The 24,577-nt window shown below is 36.4% G+C and overlaps 1 long non-coding RNA gene across 1 annotated transcript in view; it reads left to right on the forward strand.

Moving 5' to 3' along the window:
- The window catches only part of LOC140845796 (uncharacterized), a 537,563-nt gene that overhangs the window by 412,746 nt on the left and 100,240 nt on the right, over nt 1-24,577 (forward strand). The gene's annotated exons all lie outside the window — the stretch shown is intronic.

A 24,577-nucleotide genomic window follows, 5' to 3' on the forward strand; every position in this document is an offset into this window, starting at 1 on the left:
GGCTGCTACCTGGGAATATCCTATCGAATGTGTCATACCTCAGATCACACATTCAATTTTCCTCCAGCATTCTTGATGGGTGCCCCTTGTTCCAATCATTCAGGTTCAAAACTTTGGGCTCAACCATGATCGATCATAACTTTTTCTGTGGATGAAATTTTAAATTCTTACAAAAATTTTGCAACGTACCACCTGCATGCCAGTTACTTAGACCCAGGAACCGTTCACTTCTGCCTCATTCCATTTTGGTATTCTGTATCTCTGTCTCTCATGCCCATATACACATAACTTTTGAAACATTTCAGAGTAAGTTGGAACATTATGTCCCTTTGTTCCAAAATACTTTAATATGGATTTCCTAAGAACAAGGACAATATCTTATATCACCACAGTGTAATTATGTGATTTATATATGATATAATTATTTGATAATATGATTATCAAAGTAAAAAACTGATGTTGATACAGTGTTTGAGATAGTAGTAGTCGATTTTTCCTGGCCCACTATAACCTGGGATCATGTATTACATTTAGTTCCCATCTCCTTAAATCTATTTTGATTCTTAGTGTTAGGAGAGCAGAATGGAAGAATAGAACATTCATTTCCAGAAGAAGCAATTTCCTTAGGGAAAAGTCAGGTTTTAGTTAGGCCAAGGAGAGGAAAGAAACATTCGCAGTGCCGTGGAACTTTAGGGACTTTGTTAATCATTAGCTGGGAATTCCAGATGGCCCAGAGGAAAGGTTTTAGGAAATGGGAAAAGCTGGTAGGTTGAAGTCGGGGGGAGGGTGCAGAGCCCTGTTGGGGGTGAGATCTGCAGAGGGCAACTTATAATATAGTAGTTGACTAATAAATATTTTCATTTTAAAATAATCTCAGGTCATGGACTGATCTTTTTTTTCCCTGAAATTGTTCTTGTACACATTGGAAAAAACTCAGTGTTTCTCAGCTTAAACATAGTGAAAATATAATTTAGCTTAGAAAGAATAATTATTACTCGGAATCTTACAAATTGCCTACATAAGGATTAAGCTGGACCCAATATGTCTGTATTTATTTTTTAAGAATATATTCTTAAGTGAATATATATTATATAAAGAGTATAAACTAAGAGGAACATACAAATAAACTAAAAGTCATAAAATAACAGCTCTTATTTGCTTGTGTCTTTTCTTTTAGTACATCTTTAAATGGGTGAGCGTTTCTGTATCGAAGACTAACTTGAAATTGTCAGGATGCTTTTAATGTTCCTAGAGATGAAGTTTGGATTTCTTGAATGTTGTCACTAGAAAACTGCCATTTCCCCAGTTGCTTGCATTCTGCCTAGGGTGAAGCTCAAGTTTGGCATAGGCCTTGCCTTCTCTTTGAAAGGAACCTTTTTGGGGGAGAAGTTTAGTCAAGATCATTATAGACATATATTCTTTTGGTAGGCCTCCATTTTCCATAGGAATCTTATTTGAGTAACCCAAATAAGAGGTTTGCGGCTGTGGTGTCGATTATATTGTGTATTTGTTAGATGAATATACTTCAGTAGATTCTTTGCCTGTAGAATTCTTTTTCTAAAGTGAACTTTCTCTGGGAAATACTGTTTTTAGGAGTCATGTGCCTAGAGAGCTTTGCAAGACCGACCTGTCCAGGAAGACAGAGCAGGTTTATCTTTCTTTTACCTTGACAGGAGTAGAGACTACCCAGGGGGATTCAACCAGGTTGGACAGAGAGCTGCAACAGCTAGACTGACAGCAGCCCCTGAGTGGGACATCTAACCAACTGAATAACCAAGAACATGGGAAATTTGCTGTTGACTCTCTCATCTTAGCCATGTTCTTTGAAAAGAGTACATGTTGTGCCACATTGCTCAAGACACACGACAAGAGAAAAGGAAATGAATCTTGAATTGGAAGCAGAGAGGTGCTCCTGTAAGAGGGTCAAGTAGTGTACGAGATCCTAGAAGACAGAGGGCATGACTGAAGGAGACTCATTTCGGAGAAGTAAGAGGGCCCTTTGGGTGTGTTTGCAGTGAGTGTCAGGAGCCAGCTGGGAATGCCCTGAGTAGGCGCAGGGCAAACGGCTCGTGGAAGGGAGGCATCTGACACGTAGCCTCAGGCTTGGGCTTTCTGCTCTGCAGCATATTCATGTTATCTAGCCTTTTATAAAATTCAGTTAAAATTAGTGGCCTACGTTAACTGAGTTTTGTGGGAACTCAAGAAGGAGACTGTGTTTACATTTTTTGTGGCTCATTAAATTTCCAGATTGCCACGTGACACTGAGACGTGGTTACTGGGCTGCGAGAAGCTGAGAGCAGGGATCCTGAACAAAAGACAGAAAAGGACGATGAGACTGGATTCGTGGAGTATGCAAGGCTTCCCTGGTGGTTCTCAGAAATACTAACACCAATGCTCAGAAATGAACATACATCATGATTTTTTAAACATTCTGTTACTAACCAACTTGTTTTCTAACTTTTCACTGTTAAAAAGAATGCTGTTGTGGCCAGCAGAATTCGAAAGTGGCCTCCCAGCTTTCTCTGCCCATATAACTGGAAGCTGTGAAGACCCAGAGGTATCATTCCCAGGGTTTGCTAGGCATATGCCACCGTTGACCTTAAACTAGGGAGATTATCCAGGTGAACCTGTTCTAGACCTGTGAGACCCTTTAGAAAGTTTTCTTCTGGTGGCAGAAGAAATCAAAGCAATTGAAGCGCATGAAGGTTTCTATGTACTGTTGGCAGCTTCGACGATTAAGAGGGCCATTGGCTGAGGAATGTGGATGGTCTCTCCAGCTGAGTGGCTCAGGCTCAGCCAACAAAGAAAAGGGACCTCAGTCCTGTAACTGCAAGGAATTGAATTTTCCCCAAACCGTTACTGAACTTAGAGTGGATGCTTCCCTAGAGCTTCCAAGGAGTGCAGCCTTGAGGGAGCAGCTTTGGGCTGGAGCTTCACCATACCAGGCCTCTAACCTACAGAACTGTGGCTACTAAATAGTGTTACAAAGCTGCTAAATTTGTGTAATTTGTTACAGAGCACAAATTATGGTAATAGATCTACTATAAATAGCTTAGCGTATAATGTGTGAATTTATAATGTAATGAATTAGACGTGTAAGTACTAGTTCTATGTGCACAAATAAGGATGGTTAACTAAATTATTCTCCCCAAAATATCTGATGATAAAATCCTTTTGCCTTTGTATAGGGCAAATACTACTTTAACTCTAGTTCTAAAATTAGGTAATAGTAGTTGAATAAAACTTTAATTTGATAAATAGTTTTTAAAATTTCAATTTGCTTTTTATTATTGAGACTGAAAAAAATTTCATATTTATTAAATGTTTAAATTACTTCTGTGAATTGTCTTTTCATTCCCTTGCCATCGAGGATATAATTTAGAGGATGACATATTAGAAAGGAAAATTTTTCCCTGATAATAACCTTATATTATTATCACCATCACCATATAGTAAATAATCTACCTTTCTTATTCAGATATTCTTTTTTTTAAAATTCTCCTTTATTCTGTTAAATATGTAGGAAAAATATCTTTCATGGGGCCAGGAGGGGAGGAGGTGTTCTAGTTAAATTTCAGGCTGATGGCAATGTTTTTATTTTCTACTTATGCATTTTTGTATCTAGAGTGTCAAATGACTTTTATTTTTTACCTTTTTTTCACATTGTTTTTCTAACATTAGTCTTGATTTCTTTATTCTGAATTACATTTATTCTTCCCCCTCCCCTGTTTCACCCACCACCATCCCATCGCCTACAGCAACCACCGGTTTGTTCTCTGTGTCTATGTTTGTTTTGTTTTTTTTAGATTCCACATGTAAGTGAAATCATATGGTATTTGTCTTTCTCTAACTTGTTTCACTTAGGGTAATACCCTCTAGGTTCATCCATGTTGTCACAGATAGCAAGATTTCATTCTTTCTTACGGCTGAATTGTGTATATGAATCACATCTTTATCCATTCATCTGATGATGGACACTTAGGTTGCTTTTTTATCATGGCTACTGTGATAAACACAGGACTGCACATATCTTTTTGAATTAGTGATTTTATTTTCTTTGGGTAAATTCCTAGAAGTGCAACTGCTGGGTCATATGGTATTCTTATTTTCAGTTTTTGTGAAAAGCCGCCATACTGCTTTCCATAATGGTTGCACCAATTTACATTCCCACCTGCATTGTAGGAGGGCACCTTTTCTCTACAACCTTGCCAATACTTGTTATTTTTTGTATTTTGGATAGTGGCCTTTCTACCTGATGTGAGGTGATATCTCATTGTGGTTTTGATTTGCATTTCCCTGATGATTAGCAATGTGGGGCATCTTTTCATGTGTCTGTTGGCCATCTGTATTTCTTCTTTGGAAAAATGTCTGTTCAGGTCATCTGCCCATTTTTTAATTGGCTTATTTGGTTTTTTTTGCTGTTGAATTATGTGAATTCTTTGTATATTTTAGGTATCAGCCCCTTGTCAGATATATCATTTGCAAATATATTTTCCCATAGACTAGGTGGTCGCCTTTTCATTTTGTTAATGGCTGCTGTTGCTTTTAGAAGCTTTTTAGTTTTATGTGTCCCATTTGCTTATTTTTTATTTTGTTTCCCTTGCCTGGGGAGACATAATGCAGAAAAATTTACAAATGCCAGTATTGAAGAGTTTACTGCCTATTTTCTTCTAGTAGTTTAATAGTTTCAGATGTTATATTTAGGTCTTAGTCCATCTTGAGTTGATTTTTTATTTATGGTATAGACATTGATCCAGTTTCATTCGTTTATAGGTAGCTGTCCAGTTTTTCCCAACACTGTTGAGGAGATTGTCTTTTCCTCGTATTTTTTTGCCTTCTTGTCGTACATTAATTGACTCTATAAGCCTGGGTTTATTTCTGGGCTATTTTTGTTCCACTGATCTATGCCAGTTCTTGTGCCAGTACCATACGGTTTGGATTACTGTAACCTTGTAATATAGTTTGAAGTCAGCATGGTACTTCCACCTTTTTTCTTTCTCAAGATTGCTTTTTATATTTTTTTTCTCTGCTTCCACACATTCTTGTACATATTGAGATATGTACAATAAAATGCACAAAATATTAGTGCAGTTTGATGAATTTTGACATGTGTTTCCACTCATGTACGATTTCTTTTGAATGAAATTTAGAATCACCCTTGTCAAATTTCAACAGGGATTTTGGACTGAATATTATTAACTCTCTGAGTTAATACAGGAAGAATCAATATGTCAAAATAACTTACACATATTAGAGCCATTATATGTTCTTTTATATAAGCATCGTATGTCCCTCTTTCAAGTTTATGGCTGTCTTTATAGGCCCCACACATTTTTAAGATTATTTGTAGATATTTTACAGATTGTATCAACATTTAGACTGAAGTATTTTTCCACTGCATTTTGTACTTTGTTATTGATGTTAGGAAGGGAAATTATTAATTTCCCATTTGCTTGATATATACACAAGTCTTCTGAGTACTAAAGGATATTTTCCCTCTTTTATTTGGGATTTCTAGATACATATAACTAATCTTATAAATAAATATAAAAACATCTTCTGAAAACAAAGTATTTTATTCTTCTGATAACTCTACCAGCTATTTCTTTTTCTTGTCTTACTGACAAGTATTTTCAGAGCAATGTTAAATAATAGGATGATAGCAGGTATTTTGTTCCTGTTCCTAATTTGAATAAGAATGTTATTATAGTTTTACTGTTGAATATAATGTTAGTTTGGGTTTAAGGTAGACAATTTTTATTATTAAAGTTATATAATTCCTTTTTAATAAAGTTACTAAAATTTTCTTCTTGTATCCTATGCAGTGTGATCAGTAGAAATATTACTTGGGATATCAGGTTTATTCTAATGGCATCTATACTTTTCTCTCTTTAATTTCTATAACATATCATGAAATACTGAAGCTAAAACTTTAGAGGTTTGAAAAACTTTAATTTTTTGAAAGAAATATTTAGTTATTCTGATTTGCATGTTTATAGACTTCCTCATTAACCAATTTTGACAATATTTTCTGAGAAATCAAAACATTTAAAAAATTTTCAAATATATATAGTGGATTTTATTTATTTATTTATTTATTTATATATTTATTTGAGAGGGCATCTCTCGTATTTATTGATCAAATGGTTGTTAACAACAATAAAATTCTGTATAGGGGACTCAATACACAATCATTAATCCACCCCAAGCCTAAGTCTCAACAGTCTCCAAACTTCTGAAGCATAACAAACAAGTTCTTACATGGTGAACAAATTCTTACATAGTGAATAACTTCTTACATGGTGAACAGTGCAAGGGCAGTCATCTCAGAAACTTTCAGTTTTGCTAACGCATTATGAACTATAAACAATCAGGTCAAATATGAGTATTCGTTTGATTTTTATACTTGATTTATATGTGGATCCCACATTTCTCCCTTATTGTTATTATTATTATTTTTTTATTTTTAATAAAATGCTGAAGTGGTAGGTAGATACAAGATAAAGGTAGAAAACATAGTTTAGTGCTGTAAGAGGGCAAATGTAGATGATCAGGTGTGTGCCTGTAGACTATGTGTTAATCCAAGCTAGACAAGGGCAACAAAACATCCACGGATGCAGAAGATTTCTCTTAAAACAGGGGGGTGAGGTTCTAAGCCTCACCTCTGTTGATCCCCAATTTCTCACCTGATGGCCCCCCTGCGACTGTGCCTGTCTTAGGTTGTTCCTCCATTGAGGAATCTTACCCGTCTCTGGCTAACCAGTCATCTTCCGGGGCCATACAGGGAAATGTAAAGTTGGTAAGTGAGACAGAAGCCATATTGTTTGCAAAGGTTAGCTTTTTACTTCTTTGCAGATTTATGCCCTGTGGCTTCTATGCCCAGCACTTGTCTCGAGGTATCTTTACCACTTGGAGGAATTATGATACTTGGTAAATTCGATATGAGGCACGATTTCTATTTAAGGGTTGTAATTAGAAAGGAAGAAGAAAAGCTATAGATGTAGCAGGCAGAAGAAAACATGGGAGGATTGATTATTTCTTTGACATATCTTCTTGTAGAGTAACTTAAGCATGTATAGGGTTTAAACTACTAATTAAATTGTGTACATACATTGACATAATAGGAATACAGCTACATAACCAAAGCAGACCTACAATTACCATCCATCTCCAGTGAAACCAAGAAAACCAGTTAGGCACCCTAGGCATTTGTGAAAAATTATCTGATATGATGGATATTGTCTAAGTGAATTTGAATAGTTTGAGAAAATTCAGACAAATTAAAACAACACATTCCTGGGAACTGTTCACATCCCATATGTTCTTTTAACATTAGATAGTCTATAGTCACAAGATTTTGGAGCGCTGCAACTTGCACTTCTCCTAATTCTTGGTTGAGTTCCGACAGTATAGATCCAGTCAAATTTGCTGTTTTACTGTATGCACAGGCCAGCTTAGATATCTACTTTTTCATTCCCATGGCAAGTCCAGGAACCGGTGGGATGGATGCAGCTACAACTGCAACAGCTCCAGGATCTTTGTTGAAGTTTTTTGATGATCATCTTCTGGAATGACACTTCCAGAGCATGTTGATGTTGGAAGTTCTTCTTCATATCGTATCTTAATTCATTTTCTGAGTAGCCAAATTCGGCTTTGATCCTCTGTATAAACACAAACAAGCCCTTTGCCCTCACTATGATATGCCCTTTATACCATTGTGAAGAACTTATTGGAGGTCACCACACAGGAACTGCTTTTTTTTTTCTTTCTAAGAGATAGGAATATTATCAGAAAAATGCATTTCCATAGCTGATCATCTGAGACACCTTTAAGTGATCAAAATTAAGGAAATTTAAAGCATGCATTAATCATTGATTTAGAGTTAGTTTTATTGTATCAGGGAGTAATCCCCCTTTTCTTTCTTTTTTTTTTTGTTATTATTAATCTACAATTACATGAAGGATATTATGTTTACTAGGCTCTCCCTTATACCAGGTCCCCCCCCACAAACCCCTTTACAGTCACTGTCCATCAGCATAGCAAAATGCTGTAGAATCACTACTTGTCTTCTCTGTGTGGTACAGCCCTCCCCTTTCTCCCACCCCCCATTATGCATGCTAATCATTATACCCACTTTCTTCTTCCCCACCTTATCCCTCTCTACCCACCCATCCTCCCCAGTCCCTTTCCCTTTGGTACCTGTTAGTCCATTCTTGGGTTCTGTGATTCTGCTGCTGTTTTGTTCCTTCAGTTTTTCCTTTGTTCTTATACTCCACAGATGAGTGAAATCATTTGCTATTTGACTTTCTCCGCCTGGCTTATTTCACTGAGCATAATACCCTCTAGCTCCATCCATGTTGTTGCAAATGGTAGGATTTGTTTTCTTCTTATGGCTGAGTAGTATTCCATTGTGTATATGTACACATCTTCTTTATCCATTCATCTACTGATGGACACTTAGGTTGCTTCCAATTCTTGGCTATTGTAAATAGTGCTGTGATAAACATAGGGGTGCATCTGTCTTTTTCAAACTGGAGTGCTGCGTTCTTAGGGTAAATTCCTAGGAGTGAAATTCCTGGGTCAAATGGTAGGTCTGTTTTGAGCATTTTGATGCACCTCCATACTGCTTTCCACAATGGTTGAACTAATTTACATTCCCACCAGCAGTGTAGGAGGGTTCCCCTTTCTCCACAACCTCACCAACATTTGTTGTTGTTTGTCTTTTGGATGGTAGCCATCCTTACTGGTGTGAGGTGATACCTCATTGTGGTTTTAATTTGCATTTCTCTGAAACTTAGCGATGTGGAGCATCTTTTCATGTGTCGGTTGGCCATCTGTATTTCTTTTTTGGAGAACTGTCTGTTCAGTTTCTCTGCCCTTTTTTTAATTGGATTATTTGTTTTTTGTTTGTTGAGGTGGGTGAGCTCTTTATATATTTTGGACATCAATCCTTTATCATATCTGTTATTTACAAATATATTCTCCCATACTGTAGGGTTCCTTTTTGTTCTATGGATGGTTTCTTTTGCTGTACAGAAGGTTTTCAGCTTGATATAGTCCCACTTGTTCATTTTTGCCTTTGTTTTCCTTGCCCAGGGAGATATGTTCAAAAAGAGGTCACTCATGTTTCTGTCTAAGAGGTTTTTGCCTATGTTTTTTTCTAGGAGTTTTATGGTTTCATGACTTACATTCAGGTCTTTGATCCATTTTGAATTTACTTTTGTGTCATGGGGTTAGACAGTGGTCCAGTTTCATTCTCCTACATGTAGCTGTCCAGTTTTGCCAGCACCATCTGTTGAAGAGTCTGTCATTTTGCCATTGTATGTCCATGGCTCCTTTATCAAATATTGATTGACCATATATGTTTGGGTTAATGTCTGGAGTCTCTAATCTGTTCCACAGGATGGCGGCTCTGTTCTTGTGCCAGTACCAAATTATCTTGATTACTATGGCTTTGTAGTAGAGCTTGAAGTTGGGGAGTGAGATCCCCCATACTTTATTCATCTTTCTCAGGATTGCTTTGGCATTTGGGGTCTTTGGTGTTTCCATATGAATTTTTGAACTATTTCTTCCAGTTCATTGGAGAATGTTGCTGGTAATTTGAGAGGGATTGCATCAAATCTGTATATTGCTTTGGGCAGGATGGCCATTTTGACGATATAAATTCTTCCTAGCCATGAGCATGGGATGAGTTTCCATTTGTTAGTGTCCCCTTTAATTTCTCTTAAGAGTGACTTGTAGTTTTCAGGGTATAGGTCTTTCACTTCTTTGGTTAGGTTTATTCCTAGGTATTTTATTCTTTTTGATGCAATTGTGAATGGAGTTGTTTTCCTGATTTCTCTTTCTATTGGTTCATTGTTAGTATATATGAAAGCCACAGATTTCTGTGTGTTAATTTTGTATCCTGCAACTTTGCTGTATTCTGATATCAGTTCTAGTAGTTTTGAAGTGGAGTCTTTAGGGTTTTTTTTATGTACAATATCATGTCATCTGCAAATAGTGACCGTTTGACTTCTTCTTTCCCAATCTGGATTCCTTATATTTCTTTGTTTTGTCTGATTGCCATGGCTAGGACCTCCAGTACTATGTTAAATAGCAGTGGGGAGAGTGGGCATCCCTGTCTTGTTCCCGATCTCAGAGGAAAAGCTTTCAGCTTCTCGCTGTTCAGTATGATGTTGGCTGTGGGTTTATCATATATGGCCTTTATTATGCTGAGGTACTTGCCTTCTATGCCCATTTTGCTGAGAGTTTTTATCATGAATGGATGTTAAATTTTGTCAAATGCTTTTTCAGCATCTATGCAGATGATCATGTGGGTTTTGTCTTTCTTTTTGCTGATGTGGTGGATGATGTTGATGGATTTTCGAATGTTGTACCATCCTTGCACCCCTGGGATGAATCCCACTTAGTCATCGTGTATGATCCTTTTGATATATTTTTGAATTTGGTTTGCTAATATTTTATTAAGTATTTTTGCATCTACATTCGTCAGGGATATTGGTCTGTAATTTTCTTTTTTGGTGGGGCCTTTGCCTGGTTTTCATATTAGGGTGATGTTGGCTTCATAGAATGAGTTTGGGAGTATTCCCTCCTCTTCTATTTTTTGGAAAACTATAAGAAGAATGGGTATTATGTCTTCTCTGTGTGTCTGATAAAATTCTGAGGTAAATCCGTCTGGCCTTGGGGTTTTGTTCTTGGGTAGTTTTTTGATTTCCGTTTTAATTTCTTTGCTAATAACTGGTTTGCTTAAGTTTTGTGTTTCTTCCTTGGTCAGTCTTGGAAGGTTGTATTTTTCTAGGAAGTTGTCCATTTCTTCTAGGTTTTCCAGCTTGTTGGCATATAGGTTTTCATAGTAGTCTTTAATAATTCTTTGTATTTCTGTGGAGTCTGTCGTGATTTTTCCATTCTCACTTCTGATTCTGTTGATTTGTCTTGATTCTCTTTCTCTCTTAATAAGTTTGGCTAGAGGCTTATCTATTTTGTTTATTTTCTCAAAGAACCACTCTTGGTTTCGTTGATTTTTGCTATTATTTTATTCTTCTCAATTTTGTTTATTTCTTCTCTGATCTTTATTATTTCCCTCCTTCTGCTGACTTTAGGCCTCATTTGTTCTTCTTTTTCCAGTTTCGATAATTGTGATGTTAGACTATTCATTTGGGATTGTTCTTCCTTCTTCAAGTGTGCCTGGATTGCTATATACTTTCCTCTTATGACTGCTTTCGCTATGTCCCACAGAAGTTGGGACTTTGTGTTGTTCTTGTCATTTGTTTCCATATATTCCTTGATCTCTATTTTAATTTGTTCGTTGATCCATTGATTATTTAGGAGCATGTTGTTAAGCCTCCATGTGTTTGTGCACCTTTTTGTTTCCTTTGTAGAATTTATTTCTAGTTTTATGCCTTTGTTGTCTGAAAAGTTGGTTGGTAGAATTTCAATCTTTTGGAATTTACTGAGGCTCTTTTTGTGAGCTAGTATGTGGTCTATTCTGGAGAATGTTCCGTGTGCACTTGAGAAGAATGTATATCCTGTTACTTTTGGATGTAGAGTTCTATGGATGTCTATTATGTCCATCTGTTCTGTGTTGTTCCGTGTCTCCGTGTCCTTACTTATTTTCTGCCTGGTGGATCTATCTTTTGGGGTGAGTGGCGTGTTGAATTCTCCTAAAATGAATGCATTGCAGTCTATTTCCTCCTTTAGTTCTGTTAGTATTTGTTTCACATATGCTGGTGCTCCTGTATTGGGTGCATATATGTTTAGAATGGTTATATCCTCTTGTTGGACTGAGCCCTTTATCATTATGTAATGTCCTTCTTTATCTGTTGCTTCTTTCTTTGTTTTGAATTCTATTTTGTCTGATATTAGTACTGCAACCCCTGCTTTCTTCTCTCTGTTGTTTGCCTGAAATATGTTTTTCCATCCCTTGACTTTTAGTCTGTGCATGTCTTTGTGTTTGAGGTGAGTTTCTTGTAAGCAGCATATATATGTGTCTTGCTTTTTTATCCATTCTATTACTCTGTGTCTTTTGATTGGTGCATTAAGTCCATTTATATTTAGGGTGACACTTGAAAGATATGTACTTATTGCCATTGCAGGCTTTAAATTCGTGGTTATCAAAGGGTCAAGGTTAGCCTCTGTAGTATCTTACTGCCTAACTTAGCTCACTTATTGAGCTGTTATATACACTGTCTAGAGATTCTTTTCTTCTCTCCCTTCTTATTCCTCCTCCTCCCTTCTTCATATGTTGGGTGTTTTGTTCTGTGCTCTTTTTAGGCATGCTCCCATCTAGAGCAGTCCCTGTAAGATGCCCTGTAGAGGTGGTTTGTGGGAGGCAAATTCCCTCAGCTTTTGCTTGTCTGGGAATTGTTTAATCCCTCCATCATATCTAAATGATAATCATGCTGGATACAGTGTCCTTGGTTCAAGGCCCTCTGTTTCATTGCATTAAGTATATCATGCCATTCTCTTCTGGCCTGTAAGGTTTCTGTCAAGAAGTCTGATGATAGCCTGATGGGTTTTCCTTTATAGGTGACCTTTTTCTCTCTAGCTGCCTTTAAAACTCTTTCTTTGTCCTTGATCCTTGCCATTTTAATTATTATGTGTCTTGGTGTTGTCCTCCTTGGTTCCTTTCTGTTGGGAGTTCTTTGTATTTCCGTGGTCTGTTTGATTATTTCCTCCCCCAGTTTGGGGAAGTTGTCAGCAATTATTTCTTCAAAGACACTTTCTATCCCTTTTTCTCTCTCTTCTTCTTCTGGTACCCCTATAATATGGATATTGCTCCTTTTGGACTGGTCACACAGTTCTCTTAATATTGTTTCATTCGTGGAGATCCATTTATCTCTCTCTATGTCAGCTTCTATGCATTCCTGTTCTCTGGTTTCTATTCCATCAATGGCCTCTTGCATCTTATCTATTCTGCATATAAATCCTTCCAGAGTTTGTTTCACTTCTGTGATCTCCTTCCTGGCATCTGTGATCTCCCTCCGGACTTCATCCCATTGCTCTTGCATATTTCTCTGCATCTCCATCAGCATGTTTATGATTTTTATTTTGAATTCTTTTCCAGGAAGACTGGTTAGGTCTGTCTCCTTCTCTGGTGTCTCTGTGATCTTTGGTTTGCCTGTAATTTTGCCTTTTCATGGTGATAGGAATAGTTTGCAGAGCTGGTATGAGTGACGGCTGGAAGAACTTTCCTTCTTGTTGGTTTGTGGCCTTCCTCTCCTGGGAGAACAGCGACCTCTAGTGGCTTGTGCTGGGCAGCTGCGTGCAGACAGGGCTTCTGATTCCTGCCCGGCTGCTATGGAGTTTATCTCTGCTGTTTGCCTGGGCGTAGCCTACCTTGGGCTGGTACTCTGATATGGTGGAGCCACGTTGGAGGGGGAGTGGCCCGCAGGCTATTTATCTCCATGAGGGGCCTCCATGCTCCCTGCTGCCCAGGCGGTTAGAGTGCCCACAGATTCCCCAGATTCCCTGCTTCTGAACTAAGTGTCCCGGGACGCTTCCATCTGGTTTTGGGGTCCCTGTCCCTTTAAGACTTCCAAAAAGCACTCACAAAAAAAAAAAAAAAAAAAAAGCCACTCGCTTTTCTTTGTCCCTGGGCGCCGGCCTCGGGGACCCACTCACAGCTCTTGCTGGCCTGTTTCCCTAGTATCCAGGACCCCACACATGCACTGTGTCTGTGCTCTGGTCTGGATGGCTGTGGCTGGGTGTTCAGCAGTCCTTGGCTCCCTCTCCTTCCCCACTCTGACTCCTCTCCTCCTGCCGGGAGCTGCGGGGAGGGGCGCTCAGTCCTGCCAGTCTAGGGCTTGTATCTTACCCCCTTCGCAAGGTGCTGGGTTCTCGCAGGTGTGGATGTGGTCTGGATGTTGTCCTGTGTCCTCTGGTCTCTATTCTAGGAAGAGTTGTCTTTGTTATATTTTCATAAATATATGTGGTTTTGGGAGGAGATTTCCGCTGCTCTACTCACGCTGCCATCTTGGCTCCACCCATAGTGGCTTTTATTGAATCTAAAAATTTATGACCATGCCTCATTTTTAAAATTAAATTTGTTTAAAATTAAAAAAATATTTTAAAAATATCTTACAAGGATTTAATATATGATGTATTTTACAATTTTGAATTTTATTTATCAATTCTTTAAAAATTTACTTTTGAATAATTTCTGCTCTTAACTTTGGTATGTGTTAGCTTCATAACAATGTAGAGACAATGTCCAGTTGTGTAACATTGTCTCCCCAGTGTCTATAATATTCCTGGCACCAAGCAGGTGACAGTGTATATTGGTTAAATGAATGAATTAACATTTCCTAGGTTTTTAAAAATACATTTGAGTCAAATATTTCATTCAATAATGAAACTGTTTCAGGTGAGTAAAATTACTTTGGGTTTCAACCCTGCTTTGGCTGTACATGTGATCTCTTCATTATTTTTGTATCTTTAGTAGGCAAAGAGTAGTTTTCATCATTTTCTACATGTTATGCTTTTAATTTTGCCTTTTACCTACTAGTTATTTAAGAGTGTTTCAAATTTCTGAATCATCAGGTGCTTTGTTTAAGCTTTTACTAGTATTTTAAATTATAGAACCTTTAGGTCAGGGGCTAAATACTTTATTGGTGGACTAATACATGTTTAATTTTATAGCACAGAGAAGACAAGTAGTGATTCTATAGCATTTTACTACGCTGATGGATAGTGACTCTAATTGGGTATGTGGTGGGGACTTGATAATGGGGGGAATCTAGTAACCACAATGTTGCTCATGTAATTGTATATTAATGATACCAAAAATTTTTTAAAGTTTTAAAATGCTTCAAAGCAATCAGTATTTTGTGTAGGACATCTAATGATTTTATTATAATAATAAAAATTCCATGCCCTATTTTATTCTATCTCCTAGCTAATTTGAAGGCTAACAAATTTGTTAATGTCAGCATATAAATCCTTCCAGAGTTCCAGGATTGTTAAATTTAAATCCTTCTTTTCAGCCTAATGATATTACTTTTATGTATTTACATTTCTTGCTATGTTATTCATAAATGTTCTAAATATTTCATTTTAAGTCTACAAGTCTACAATATATTTTTATAAGAATAAAATGACCCTAACTTTCATCACATATTGTCTGAAATTAGTCCTGTCCTTCAGACTTACTTTAAAAACAATGTGCTTAAATCAGTAATAGTAGCAATGAATTGGGTGATGAGAGAACATGGGTGAGTGAAATGAGTGGCAGCAATGTCACAGGGGACAGGAGGGAAGAATCAAGGATTATAGTGGCATAGAATTATTTGAAAGTGAGTTATATTAATTAAAAATGTGGATTGTAAGTGCTAGGGAGACCACTAAAATGTTTTCTCAATAAGTATAATATAATGCAGGAAGAGTGGATATAAAATGAAATATAAAATGCATAGTTAAAATCAGAGAAGGCAGAAAGAGAAACAACAAATGCAATGAACAGAAAACAGCTATCTGTAAGGTAGATATTAATCCAACTATATCAGTCATTGTGTTAAATGTAAATGATCTAAATATGCCAACTAAAAGTTGGAGAGTGAAAGTTTGAGACCAACCATGTTGTCTACAAGAAACTCACTCTAAATATAAAGGCCAGATACATTAAAAGTAAGAGATGGGAAAAGGTATACCATCCTAACACTAATTAAAGGAAAATTGGAATAGCTCTATTAATTCAGACAAAGAAGGCTCCGGAACAAGAAGTGCTTTAGTCACTTCCTTGTCATGTTGTTAGTGAGGAAGGATCCTTACTCTGGTGTTATGGCAACGGCTGAACACACAACACCGGACACTGACCAGAAGAGAGCACCATGTCTTATCAGTCACACAGGCTCATAGCCCAGGACCACATGGGGGTTGCATTGGGCAACAGGGTTAACAGGGCCAAGAGGCAGGCATTGCAGTATCTAGAGAAAGGGGTGTTCCCTGGTTCCTGCAGGAGGGTGTGATTAACTTGTTTGAATAATTCCACCAAATGGCAGGGAACTAAAACCTGCTGGAACTGTGTGTGGTCCCCAAGATAAGGGTTGTTTGGCTAGAAGGATCCTATTTGAGGCAGCAAGCATGGGGAGGGGAATTTGTGTTTTAGGCCATTTGAGGCCCTCCTACTTTTACCAAATGTCAAGGTTGCATGTAATATTGGGCTTTAATTTTAGGACCTACACCACAGAAAGTTTATCAGAAATAAAAAGGGCATTACATAATCACAAAGGGGTCAATTTTCTAAGAGTGCATAACAATCCTAAATGTCTATGCAGCTAACAACAGAACATCAAAATACTTGAGGCAAAATCAGAATTGAAAGGAGAAATAAGTAAATCCGCCCTCATAGTTGAAGACTTCAAAATCCCTCTGCCAGTAATTGATAAGTGTAGCAGACAGGAAATCAGTAAGCATATATGTGACCTGCAGAGTGTATCACTCAACTTGATCTAATTGACATTTATAGAACACTTCATCCGTTTATATGACTTTTTAGAAAAGGCAAAAACAATAAAGATGCTTAATTGATCAGTGGTTGCCAGGGATTCAGTGATGAGGGGGAGGATATTTTAGAACACTGCAATTATTCTGTATGTTACTGTAATGGTGGATACATGACACTCTGCATTTGTCAAAACCCACAGAATTTTACAAAACAAAGAATGAAGCTCAATGTGTGAAATAGAAAAATATCATCTAGGATGTTGTGGATCCCAGAATAGAATTTACACTATGACAGAAAAATCTAACAAATGTATGAAACACTTCTCCAAGAAGGGTCTGTGAGAAAGGTGTTGAACTAAGAAATGAGTGCAGTCTGTGAAGCTAAGGACAAAAGGTTTTATTTATTGGACATAAGCACAGTACCCAGTTGATATAACATAGGGGATATAGATGAACAATTGTGAAACTACTATACCAATAATCAAGGGGAGGAGGCTCTAATCCATTAAAGTTGGATACATCAGTATGGCACCAGGTGCACTTGAGACATAGATGGATACATCTAGAAATACAGATATGTGTACATTCACAAGTTTATATACACACAGAAATTCCTCATTTTGTCAGTTGAGGGCACAGAAATAATGGTATCCCAGCACCAACAAGCATACCTATAACTCAAATCTTGTTTTTTAATACCACTCTCCAATAGAAGGAATCAGGGCTTCTTAAAAAAATCACTAGTTCTATGACTGGAGCAGGAAATAGACATCTGACAGCTCTAGAGCGTCTTATAGTTTGAGGAAGTAAGATATGCTTAAAGAAAGAAAAAAAAGGCATAGGGACATGTCAAAGTGAAACAGGAGCCACAGGAAAGACCTCCCAACTTCAGAAAATCTGAGCAATAAAACAAACATACTCTATTTTCACCCGAAGTGAAAATATCCACAAGTCCATACTGACATTAAGAAAGCATTGAATAAATAAGTAAATTGGTGAGAATAAATGAATCTCCCATTCAGAATTCCAAATAATTTAAGTAACTACTCTGTCCTTGAGGAGCATGAGCGTAACTCTCTACTCCTTGGGAGTGGGCTGTGCACAGTCACTTCATTCCACGGAGTACAGCATGGAAACAAGGAAAAGAGTGACTTCATTGTAGAAAAACCTGGCAAACACTACCTCAGCTAGTGACTTAATTAACATCAACACACACATGTCATGACTTGGCTGAATTATACCATCAGCTTTCCTAGTTCTCTGGCTTGCAAACAGCAGACTGGGAGCTTTACAGCCTCTGTAATCATGCAAGTCAATTCCTGTAATAAATGTCCTTTTTGTACGTCTATATACATCCCATTGGTTCTGTTTCTCTATAGAACTCTGGCTAATACACCCAGCCCAATAGAAATCCACAGGAAGTCCCAATTAATGGGGTATTATATAAAATACCTCACCAGGACTTCTTAAAACTGCCATTGCCTTCAAAAATGGGAAAGTCTTAGAAACTATCTTAGCTAAGAGAAACCTGGAGAGACATGTAGACCAGAGGCAGTGTGATATTCAAGAGGGGGTTCTAGAAGAGGAAAAAGGACATAAGATTGGACTAAGAAGCATAATCTATTTAAAAAACAATCTGAGCATTGACTTCAGTTAATAATAATGCATCAGTATTGGTTCAATAATTGTGACACGTGTATTGCTAATATAAGATGTTAATAATAGAGGAAACAGGAGGTTGCACTGCCCCTGCTCAAGGCTGGCACAGTGCCATGCTGAGAGGGACTCCTCGGGCCTATAGATTCTCCAGTGGGTGCAAGAGAGCCCAAGATGGACTTTCAGCTTCTCCAGTATTGTAAAAACATATGAAGTGTACAATTCATAGGTAAAGGTATCTATATAGTCAAAGCAGGTTCTCTAATGGTGGTGTGTAAATCACAACTCTAGTTTAAAAGTGAAAAAACAAATGTATGAAGAATAACTATAATTTATTGATATACAATACTAAAAAGATATAAACTATAACATCAATAATCAAATGTAAAGAGGCAGTAAGTAAAGAGTATCTGTGTGCTATTGAAGTCATCAGCTTAAAATACGATATTATAGCTAGAATATATTTATGTAAGCCTCATGGTAACCACAAAGAAAAACCTGTAGTTTATACACAAAAGATTATGATAAAGGAATCAAGGCATAAGGACACACAAAAATCATCAAATCATGAAAGAAGGTAGTAAGAGAGGAGGAAAGGAACTACAAAAAAGTCAAAGAACAATTAACAGCTTTAATAAGTCCTTATCTATCAATAATACAAATAAATAGATTAAAATTTCCAATCAAAAGACAGGCAAGGGCTAAATGGATAAAAAAAAAAGATCCAACAAGAGATTCACATGGGCTGAAGGTGAAGGGATAGAGAAAGATATTCACAGCAAATGCTAACCAATATAAAGCAGGCATAGCATTCTTTACTTCTATTACACAAAATAGACAAGCTATGAATTTGTCAAATTAACAATTGTTAAGTGGAGTTCATGGGACCAGATGGTAAGACATAGTTAAAACAAACAAAAGAAATTGAAATGTATTTTATTAATTACAAGTTCTGGGGGAAGTACCCAGTAGTCCTCAAGGAGCCTCACAGGGAAAGCAAGGCAGGGTGCAGGCAGAACAGAACCTGGAGCACACACCTTTATTAGGATCCACAGGTAACAGGCTTTAGGGTTTCTGGGATAAGACTGGGCTGGTCAATTCAAAAGAGCAAGGTTTCAGTGAAGCCCATGAGGTTATTATCTAAGGTGCACCTAAGTGGAAAGCATTGGAAGACAATGGCTGCTGTTGATCACAAGTCTGTGGAAGGAGTCCTATCAGGAACTTACATTGCTTGTGACTCAGCAGCTATGTAGGGCAGATGCTTGCATGAGGGACTAATGCCAGATAAAGATAACTACAGGCTACTTGGCCAAACGAAATGGATGCACAGGTAACAATACCATGAAGTAGCTTAGCTAAACTACACTGTAAGCTAAAAATGGTCACAAAAGTCACAAGAGGCAAAGAAGGTAATTATGTAATGGTAAAGGGGTCAATTCATCAAGAAGATACAATTGTAAATATTTAGGCATCCACTATCAGACACCTAAATATATAAAGGAAATACTAATAAAAAGCAGAAATAAATGCCAATATAATAATAGTTGGGGGCTTTAATACCCTAATCTCACCAATCAATAGATCATCTGGACAGAGAAGCAATAAAAGAATAGTGGATTTGAACAACACTATAGACCAAATGTACCTAACATATATAGAACATTCCATCCAAAAACAAAATAATACACATTCTTCTTAAATACCCACTGAATATTCTTAATGATAAATTATATGTTAGGCCATAAAACAAGTTTCAACAAATTCAAGAAGGTAGAAATTAAGTATCTTTTCTGCCAATTACCGTAAAAAAAAACCCTAAAAATCAATAATAGGAAGAAAGCTGCAAAATCAACAAATATACAGAAATTAAGCACATTCCTGAACAACTAGTGGATCAAAGAAGAAATCAAAAGGGAAATAAAATTCTTGAAACCAAAATGGAAACACAATATACCAAAATTTATGGGATACAGCAAAAGCAGTTCTTTGAGGGCTGTTTATAGCTAAAAACACATTCAGAAAAAAGAAATCACATAAAACCTAAACGCACACCTCAAGGAACTTTTGAAAGACCAAACTAAACCTGAGGTTAGCAGAAGGATGGAAAAATAAAGATTAGAGGAGAAATACAGAATAGGAATACCATAGAAAAAAAATCAATGAAATTAAGAATTGGTTCTCTGAAAAGGTAAACAAAATTGACAAACTGTTACCTACACAAAACAAAAACAAAGGACACAGACTCAAATAAAATTTACCATATTATTTTATTATTATTGCTTTGTGATAGTGTAAGTCAGGAAATGTGATGCATCCACAGCTTTGTTCTTTCTCAGGTTTTGGCTATTTGGGTCTTCTGTGGTGCCATACAAATTTAAGGATAGTTTTTTCCATCTCTGTGACAAATGCCATTGGAATTTTGATAGAGATTGTATTCAGTCAATAGATGGCTTTGAGTAAGTGGTATTTTAACAATATTCTTCCAATGCATGATCATGGACATCTTTATGATTTATTTGTATCATCTTCAATATGTCTCATCAATGTCATATAGTTTTCAGTGTACAGATCTTCTCCTTACTTAGCTAAATTTATTCATAAGCATTTTATACTTTTGATATTGTTAACAGGACCATGTGTTTTTTATAATTTTTTCATATTGTTTGTTGCTGGTATATAGACATTCAACAGATTTTTGTGTTTTGTATTCTGTAACATTACTGAATTTATTTGAAGAGTTTTTGAGGTAATTTTTAAGATTTTCTACTTATAAGATCATATCATCTACAAACAGATGCAGTTTTATTTCTCCCCCAAAATTTGGGTGCCTTTTACTTCTTTTTCTTGCCAGAGTGATCTGAGTAGTACCTGCAGTACTACTTTAAATAGGAGTGCTAAGATTGGGCATTTTTATTTTGATTTTAGAGGAAAAGCTTTTAACCTTTCACCACTGAGTATGATGTTAGCTGTAGGCTTGTCATATGTGGCCTTTATTATTTTGAAGGTATTATACTGAGTGAAATAAGTCAACAGAAAATACTATAATGACTATATAAATATTATATGATCTCATTTATCCATGGAAACCAGAAAAAAAAAGCTCATAGTTACAGAAAACAGATTGATATTTATCAGAGACGGTACTGTGGGAGGCAGGGTGGAGGGTGGGTGAAATGCATGAACAGGGTCAAAAGGTACAAACCTTCAGCTCTAAATCAAGTCATGGGATGTAACTATAGTTAATGGTGACTACAGTTAATAATACTTGTGTATTTGGAGATTGCTAAGAGTACATTTAAAAAATCCTCATCACAAGAAAAAAGTTTTAACTACTTAGGGTGACATAGGTTAACAAGACTAATTGTGGTGACCATTTTGCAGTATACACAAATATTGAATCATTATGTTGTACTAATATAATGTTCTATGTCAATTATGCATCAATAAAATGAATTAAGATAACACAAAATTATATATGGCTTACCACACCAGTGGTTTTAAATATTTTTAAACTTACATGTACTTAATATAATATATCAAAATTATAAAAAATTAGTCATTATGAAACAATTAGATGAAGACAAACTGAGTATTATTTTCAACAGCTAGCAATGGCACTTCATAAAATCAGTGTCATAAAAGACAAAATTGTCTGGGAACTCTTCTAGATTAATAAAAACCAAAGAGACAATAGCAATAAAGTGTCATTCATGATCTACTCACATATGATGGATAGAAAAAAGAGCTATAAAGAAGATAAAAAGCTATAAAGGACATCATTGAGTCAATTAGGGTAACATGAATATAGACTATATATTAGATATAGTATTTGCATCAGTGTTAAGTTTCCTGATGCAATAACAGCTTTGGTTATATAGGTTAATGTGTTTTCAGGAGGTACTCACTGAAATATGTAAGTATAAAGTCTCATGATGTCTTCACATCTCTGTCTCTGTCTCTATGACCTACAATACACATCCATGATCCAGTATATGTGTAAACGGGGTTCATACTAAGCAAAGCAGGACAGATAGTCATTTCACTCATGCAACTTACTAACATGCACAAATTAGCATGCCTTACTTCTTAAACTCCACTGCCTGGTTGTGGTTATCATGATTGATTTTGTTGATACAATTAATTACCCAGGTGTCCTCATCTTTATTATTCTGGGGCTCCCTTAAGGGGAGGGCAGTGAGTGTAAAGAGAACAGGTGGGAGGGGAGAGCCCAGCCAGTCATCCTGAAGGACCTTCAAAAGACATCTTAGAGCACAAGTTGGTAATTGTTCAACTGTTGAAAAAGATTTGGTGGTTTGATTTTTTTCCCTAAAAAAGAGAACATTATGTTCTATTTAAAATGCAAACAATACCAAAGCATCTTTTCTTATGGATAAAAGACTCAAAGGGCAGCAACGTAAACTTTACTTAAAATGTAGATCAACTCTTTCCTTCAGGTCACTTATTATCCAAATAATTTGAATCAAAAGATACTAATGATCTAAAAAGATTATTTTCTCCCCACCAAAAGCCACAGCCTGCCTTCATCTCCCTCCCTCCCCCACTTGGCAGCATTTTCCATTCTTGGTCTTGGTCTCATTAGCATGTTCACCCTCCTGCGTTCCATAATAGTTCACTTTCCTTGCTATCCCTTGGGCCTTCCTTCCCCTCCCTTGAACTCATTTAAGGGTGCTGATTATTCTTTTTAAATTATCTTTAATTATACAAATGTGCTAATAATTTCAATTGCTATTTCTTTGTTGATTATATCTAAGTTTTTATCTGTATCCCTGATACTTCACTTTTGTCGTTTGTTTCCAACTGTCTGTAATAGTTACTCAAAAGCAGCATGTTTAAAACAGAATACACAGCCCCTTCCTCTCAAATAGCCCCAAAACATGATCCTCAACCTTTCCATTAATATGGTCTTTGAAGTCAAACAGGACTAGGTTCAGATTCAGTTCTGCATCTTATTAGTCATAAAAGTGTAGGGATGTTCCTTTTCTCTATTCTTGTAAATTTGTTGGAGATAAGAGATTAGCCATTATGAGATTATGTGTCTGCCTCAGTAGTATTAGTTGTTTCCTCATTCATTCTTGGTGTAGTAACCAGAATAATGGCACCCAGAGATGCCCAAAGCTGAAACGTTGGAATATGTGCATATGTTACCTTTCATGGTAAAAGGGACTTTGTAGATGGATTAAAAGTCTTAATATAGGAAATTATCCTGGATTATTTGTGTGGACCTAATGTAATTACAAGGATCTTTATAAAAGGGAGAATAAATTTGTGTTTTAAGTAATTAAGTTTGTGGTACTTGTTACAGCAGCAGAAAGGAACTAATACGATTTGTAGTGCCATTCAAGTTGATGGCAACTTCCTATGTTAAATTCTTCATTGTCTTCTGTGTGCTGTGTTAAAATAGGAAAGTATCAGTTATTTTTTTATTGAACCTGATCTCCTTAAATGCTTTGTGTATTAAGATTATTTCAAAGATGGCCTGTTTTCCCCATTTCTCAGCCCAGTAGTCAACCAGTTCTATACACAACTGTTATTTTCAAATCATCAAAATACTAGTTTGATCGAATTCATGTTTAAAATCCAACAACGGCTGTATCTCCCACTACATCAAGTTCATATCTGTCTTGTTTTCCTAAGTGTGACTTAACTAACCTTGCTCCCCACCCATCACCTACATTACACTATTAGTCAAACTCTTTACCACCCTCATGTTGTGCATACTCATTTCTGCTCTTTGGTTCATGCTTTTACCATCAACTTGGACCCCTTTCTCCCTTGCTTCTTGCCTTTCAAATCTGTATTTCCTTTCATAGCCAAGCAAGTCTGGGTAAAGTGGTTCCTATTAGCCAGTGTTTGTGTTGATGACTTTTTTCATCAACTACTTCTGAGGTTAGAGCTTCCATGGGTCCATCTCCTGATGCCCCTTTAATTGTTTTGTGTGTTTCACCCTTTCCTCCACAACTAAAACATAATCTTTGTTTTAGGGTGTGGTTATTTTATGCTTTTGAATATAATCCATATTAACATATATGTGAATATATGCAGTTCTATCATAAAATATAACACTTTATAAATGATCAATGTATTTAAAATAATTTTTGATGAAAATTATATTTTTCAAAAGTAATGCCTTATTTATTCATTTGCCAAATTTGCCATGACCTACTTAAATAAAAATTACACACAATGATTTCTATTAACATAATTAATTTTCAGAATTATAGGTTCCCTACATTTTCAAGATTCAGTTACCTAGATCAGTGATATACTTTGTCCAATTTAACTGCATACACTGAGCTCTCAGGAAGCACTTTTTGTTAACCTGACAGTAGTTTCTGTGTATGTACCAAACTCTATTTTAAATATGTATATCCATTCTCAGGATGATTCAGCCCAAATTAAGAGCTAACACTTAGAAAAGCTTTGATACTTTTCCTTGTTCAACATTAAGTTGGGACTCGGC

The sequence above is a fragment of the Manis javanica genome, chromosome 13 (genome assembly GCF_040802235.1).
Source record: "Manis javanica isolate MJ-LG chromosome 13, MJ_LKY, whole genome shotgun sequence".
NCBI lineage: Eukaryota > Metazoa > Chordata > Mammalia > Pholidota > Manidae > Manis > Manis javanica.